Genomic DNA, 5000 nt, shown 5'->3' with positions numbered 1-5000 from the left:
TGACATCTTTAAAAGGCCCCTTTTTGCACACAATAATGGCTTACGGCCATACCACCCTGAACTTGTCCGATCTCGGAAGCTAAGTAGGGTCCGACCTGGTTAGTACTTGGATTGGAGACTGCCTGGGAATACCAGGTGCTGTAAGCTTTTTCATTTTTTTGAAAATATGTTTTTTTTTTATCATATAGAGACATATTCACATGTCCAAAAATTCAGCCAGAATCAAGGCCATGACATCTTTAAAAGGCCTCTTTCTGCACACAATTATGGCTTACGGCCATACAACCCTGAGCTAATGCGATCTCGGAAGCTAAGCAGGGTCGGGCCTGGTTAGTACTTGGATGGGAGACCGCCTCGGAATACCAGGTGCTGTAAGCTTTTTCATTTTTTTGATCATATGTTTTTTTTTATCATCGAGACATATTCACATGTCCAAAAATTCAGCCAGAATCAAGGGCATGACATCTTTAAAAGGCCCCTTTCTGCACACAATAATGGCTTACGGCCATACCACCCTGAACACGCCCGATCTCGTCCGATCTCGGAAGCTAAGCAGTGTCGTGCCTGGTTAGTACTTGGATGGGAGACCGCCTGGGAATACCAGGTGCTGTAAGCTTTTTCATTTTTTTGATCAAATGTTTTTTTTTATCATAGAGACATATTCACATGTCCAAAAATTCAGCCAGAATCAAGGGCAAGATATCTTTAAAAGACCCCTTTCTGCACACAACAATGGCTTACGGCCATACCACCCTGAACACGCCCGATCTCGTCCGATCTCGGAAGCTAAGCAGGGTCAGGCCTGGTTAGTACTTGGATGGGAGACCGCCCGGGAATACCAGGTGCTGTAAGCATTTTCATTTTTTTTGATCATATGTTTTTTTTTTATCATATAGAGACATATTCACATGTCCAAAAATTCAGCCAGAATCAAGGGCATGACATCTTTAAAAGGCCCCTTTCTGTACACAATAATGGCTTACGGCCATACCACCCTGAGCTCGTCCAATCAAGGAAGCTAAGCAGCATCGGGCCTGGTTAGTACTTGGATGGGAGACCGCCTGGGAGTACCAGGCGCTGTAATCTTTTTCATTTTTTTGATCATATGTTTTTTTTTTATCATATACAGACATAATCACATGTCCAAAAATTCAGCCAGAATCAATAATATTGGGGAGCATTTGTTCCCCCAAATTATGGCAGAGGGCATGACATCTTTAAAAGGCCCCTTTCTGCACACAATAATGGCTTACGGCCATACCACTCTGAACTCGTCGGATCTCGGAAGCTAAGCAGGGTCAGGCCTGGTTAGTACTTGGATGGGAGACCGCCTGGGAATACCAGGTGCTGTAAGCTTTTTCATTTTTTTGATCATATGTTTTTTTTTTATCATATAGAGACATATTCACATGTCCAAAAATTCAGCCAGAATCAAGGGCATGACATCTTTAAAAGGCCCCTTTTTGCACACAATAATGGCTTACGGCCATACCACCCTGAACTTGTCCGATCTCGGAAGCTAAGTAGGGTCCGACCTGGTTAGTACTTGGATTGGAGACTGCCTGGGAATACCAGGTGCTGTAAGCTTTTTCATTTTTTTGAAAATATGTTTTTTTTTTATCATATAGAGACATATTCACATGTCCAAAAATTCAGCCAGAATCAAGGCCATGACATCTTTAAAAGGCCTCTTTCTGCACACAATTATGGCTTACGGCCATACAACCCTGAGCTAATGCGATCTCGGAAGCTAAGCAGGGTCGGGCCTGGTTAGTACTTGGATGGGAGACCGCCTGGGAATACCAGGTGCTGTAAGCTTTTTCATTTTTTTGATCATATGTTTTTTTTTATCATCGAGACATATTCACATGTCCAAAAATTCAGCCAGAATCAAGGGCATGACATCTTTAAAAGGCCCCTTTCTGCACACAATAATGGCTTACGGCCATACCACCCTGAACACGCCCGATCTCGTCCGATCTCGGAAGCTAAGCAGTGTCGTGCCTGGTTAGTACTTGGATGGGAGACCGCCTGGGAATACCAGGTGCTGTAAGCTTTTTCATTTTTTTGATCAAATGTTTTTTTTTATCATAGAGACATATTCACATGTCCAAAAATTCAGCCAGAATCAAGGGCAAGATATCTTTAAAAGACCCCTTTCTGCACACAACAATGGCTTACGGCCATACCACCCTGAACACGCCCGATCTCGTCCGATCTCGGAAGCTAAGCAGGGTCAGGCCTGGTTAGTACTTGGATGGGAGACCGCCCGGGAATACCAGGTGCTGTAAGCATTTTCATTTTTTTTGATCATATGGTTTTTTTTTATCATATAGAGACATATTCACATGTCCAAAAATTCAGCCAGAATCAAGGGCATGACATCTTTAAAAGGCCCCTTTCTGCACACAATAAAGGCTTACGGCCATACAACCCTGAAATTCTCCGATCTTGGAAGCTAAGCAGCGTCGGGACTGGTTAGTACTTGGATGGGAGACTGCCAGGGAATACCAGGTGCTGTAAGGTTTTTCATTTTTTTTGATCATATGTTTTTTTTTATCATATAGAGACATATTCACATGTCCAAAAATTCAGCCAGAATCAAGGGCATGACATCTTTAAAAGGCCCCTTTTTGCACACAATAATGGCTTACGGCCATACCACCCTGAACTCGTCCGATCTCGGAAGCTAAGCAGGGTCGGGTCTGGTTAGTACTTGGATGGGAGACTGCCTGGGAATACCAGATGCTGTAAGCTTTTTCATTTTTTTGATCATATGGTTTTTTTTTTATCATAGAGAGACATATTCACATGTCCAAAAATTCAGCCAGAATCAAGGGCATGACATCTTTAAAAGGCCCCTGTCTGTACACAATAATGGCTTACAGCCATACCACCCTGAACATGCCCGATCTCGTCCGATCTCGTCTGATCTCGGAAGCTAAGCAGGGTCGGGCCTGGTTAGTACTTGGATGGGAGACCGCCTAGGAATACCAGGTGCTGTAAAGTTTTTCATTTTTTTTATCATATAGAGACATATTCACATGTCCAAAAATTCAGCCAGAATCAAGGGCATGACATCTTTAAAAGGCCCCTTTCTGCACACAATAATGGCTTACGGCCATACAACCATGAGCTTATGCGATCTCGGAAGCTAAGCAGGGTCGGGCCTGGTTAGTACTTGGATGGGAGACCTCCTGGGAATACCAGGTGCTGTAAGCTTTTTCATTTTTTTGATCATATGTTTTTTTTTTATCATATGGAGACATATTCACATGTCCAAAAATTCAGCCAGAATCAAGGGCATGACATCTTTAAAAGGCCCCTTTTTGCACACAATAATGGCTTACGGCCATACCACCCTGAACTCGTCCGATCTCGGAAGCTAAGTAGGGTCCGACCTAGTTAGTACTTGGATTGGAGACTGCCTGGGAATACCAGGTGCTGTAAGCTTTTTCATTTTTTTGATCATGTTTTTTTTTTATCATAGAGAGACATATTCAAATGTCCAAAAATTCAGCCAGAATCAAGGGCATGACATCTTTAAAAGGCCCCTTTCTGCACACAATAATGGCTTTCGGCCATACAACCCTGAACTTGTCCGATCTCGGAAGCTAAGCAGGGTCGGGCCTGGTTAGGACTTCGATTGGAGACCGCATGGGAATACCACTTGCTGCAAGCTTTTTCATTTTTTTGATCATATGGTTTTTTTTTAACATATAGAGACATATTCACATGTCCGAAAATTCAGCCAGAATCAAGGCCATGACATCTTTAAAAGGCCTCTTTCTGCACACAATAATGGCTTACGGCCATACAACCATGAGCTTATGCGATCTCGGAAGCTAAGCAGGGTCGGGCCTGGTTAGTACTTGGATGGGAGATCGCCTGGGAATACCAGGTGCTGTAAGCTTTTTCATTTTTTTGATCATATGTTTTTTTTTTATCATAGAGAGACATATTCACATGTCCAAAAATTCAGCCAGAATCAAGGGCATGATATCTTTAAAAGACCCCTTTCTGCACACAACAATGGCTTATGGCCATACCACCCTGAACACGCCCGATCTCGTCCGATCTCGGAAGCTAAGCAGGGTCGGGCCTGGTTAGTACTTGGATGGGAGACCGCCCGGGAATACCAGGTGCTGTAAGCATTTTCATTTTTTTTGATTATATGTTTTTTTTTTTATCATATAGAGACATATTCACATGTCCAAAAATTCAGCCAGAATCAAGGGCATGACATCTTTAAAAAGCCCCTTTCTGTACACAATATTGGCTTACGGCCATACCACCCTGAGCTCGTCCAATCAAGGAAGCTAAGCAGCGTCGGGCCTTGTTAGTACTTGGATGGGAGACCGCCTGGGAGTACCAGGCGCTGTAATCTTTTTCATTTTTTTGATCATATGTTTTTTTTTTATCATATAGAGACATAATCACATGTCCAAAAATTCAGCCAGAATCAATAATATTGGGGAGCATTTGTTCCCCCAAATTATGGCAGAGGGCATGACATCTTTAAAAGGCCCCTTTCTGCACACAATAACAGCTTACGGCCATACCACCCTTAACACGCCCGATCTCGTCCCATCTCGGAAGCTAAGCAGGGTCGTGCCTGGTTAGTACTTGGATGGGAGACCGCCTGGGAATACCAGGTGCTGTAAGCTTTTTCATTTTTTTTGATCATATGTTTTTTTTTTATAATATAGAGACATATTCACATGACCAAAAATTCAACCAGAATCAAGGGCATGACATCTTTAAAATGCCCCTTTCCACACACAATAATGACTTACGGCCATACCACCCTGAACTCGTCCAATCTCGGAAGCTAAGTAGGGTAGGGCCTGGTTAGTACTTGGATGGGAGACCGCCTGGGAATACCAGGTGCTGTAAGCTTTTTCATTTTTTTGATCATATGTTTTTTTTATCATATAGAGACATATTCACATGTCCAAAAATTCAGCCAGAATCAAGGGCATGACATCTTTAAAAGGCCC

At 42.9% G+C, this 5000-nt stretch overlaps 6 non-coding genes and 11 pseudogenes across 6 annotated transcripts; all 17 read left to right on the top strand.

Annotated features, from left to right (window-relative positions):
• The first annotated feature begins 38 nt into the window (after positions 1-38).
• LOC132967284 (5S ribosomal RNA) lies at positions 39-147 on the top strand (annotated as a pseudogene).
• A 122-nt stretch (positions 148-269) lies between these two features.
• On the top strand, positions 270-378 carry LOC132967257 (5S ribosomal RNA; annotated as a pseudogene).
• Positions 379-497: 119 nt separating this feature from the next.
• On the top strand, positions 498-616 carry LOC132967333 (5S ribosomal RNA). Its single transcript, XR_009670690.1, has one exon. It is a non-coding gene; the product is annotated as a 5S ribosomal RNA (ribosomal RNA).
• A 119-nt stretch (positions 617-735) lies between these two features.
• Positions 736-854, top strand: LOC132967311 (5S ribosomal RNA). The gene has a single exon (XR_009670669.1). It is a non-coding gene; the product is annotated as a 5S ribosomal RNA (ribosomal RNA).
• Positions 855-1247: 393 nt separating this feature from the next.
• LOC132967693 (5S ribosomal RNA) lies at positions 1248-1356 on the top strand (annotated as a pseudogene).
• Positions 1357-1478: 122 nt separating this feature from the next.
• Positions 1479-1587, top strand: LOC132967283 (5S ribosomal RNA; annotated as a pseudogene).
• Positions 1588-1709: 122 nt separating this feature from the next.
• Positions 1710-1818, top strand: LOC132967746 (5S ribosomal RNA; annotated as a pseudogene).
• Positions 1819-1937: 119 nt separating this feature from the next.
• On the top strand, positions 1938-2056 carry LOC132967332 (5S ribosomal RNA). The gene has a single exon (XR_009670689.1). It is a non-coding gene; the product is annotated as a 5S ribosomal RNA (ribosomal RNA).
• Positions 2057-2175: 119 nt separating this feature from the next.
• On the top strand, positions 2176-2294 carry LOC132967310 (5S ribosomal RNA). The gene has a single exon (XR_009670668.1). It is a non-coding gene; the product is annotated as a 5S ribosomal RNA (ribosomal RNA).
• Positions 2295-2648: 354 nt separating this feature from the next.
• Positions 2649-2757, top strand: LOC132967570 (5S ribosomal RNA; annotated as a pseudogene).
• Positions 2758-2880: 123 nt separating this feature from the next.
• LOC132967494 (5S ribosomal RNA) lies at positions 2881-3009 on the top strand (annotated as a pseudogene).
• A 104-nt stretch (positions 3010-3113) lies between these two features.
• Positions 3114-3222, top strand: LOC132967758 (5S ribosomal RNA; annotated as a pseudogene).
• Positions 3223-3344: 122 nt separating this feature from the next.
• LOC132967301 (5S ribosomal RNA) lies at positions 3345-3453 on the top strand (annotated as a pseudogene).
• A 351-nt stretch (positions 3454-3804) lies between these two features.
• On the top strand, positions 3805-3913 carry LOC132967273 (5S ribosomal RNA; annotated as a pseudogene).
• Positions 3914-4035: 122 nt separating this feature from the next.
• Positions 4036-4154, top strand: LOC132967699 (5S ribosomal RNA). The gene has a single exon (XR_009670836.1). It is a non-coding gene; the product is annotated as a 5S ribosomal RNA (ribosomal RNA).
• A 394-nt stretch (positions 4155-4548) lies between these two features.
• On the top strand, positions 4549-4667 carry LOC132967425 (5S ribosomal RNA). Its single transcript, XR_009670774.1, has one exon. It is a non-coding gene; the product is annotated as a 5S ribosomal RNA (ribosomal RNA).
• Positions 4668-4790: 123 nt separating this feature from the next.
• Positions 4791-4899, top strand: LOC132967661 (5S ribosomal RNA; annotated as a pseudogene).
• Positions 4900-5000: the final 101 nt, after the last annotated feature.

This window comes from Labrus mixtus, unplaced genomic scaffold (genome assembly GCF_963584025.1).
Source record: "Labrus mixtus unplaced genomic scaffold, fLabMix1.1 SCAFFOLD_46, whole genome shotgun sequence".
Classification (NCBI taxonomy): Eukaryota; Metazoa; Chordata; class Actinopteri; order Labriformes; family Labridae; genus Labrus; species Labrus mixtus.
Note: the sequence above shows the minus strand (reverse complement) of the source record. Positions and strands in the feature narration are given on the sequence as shown.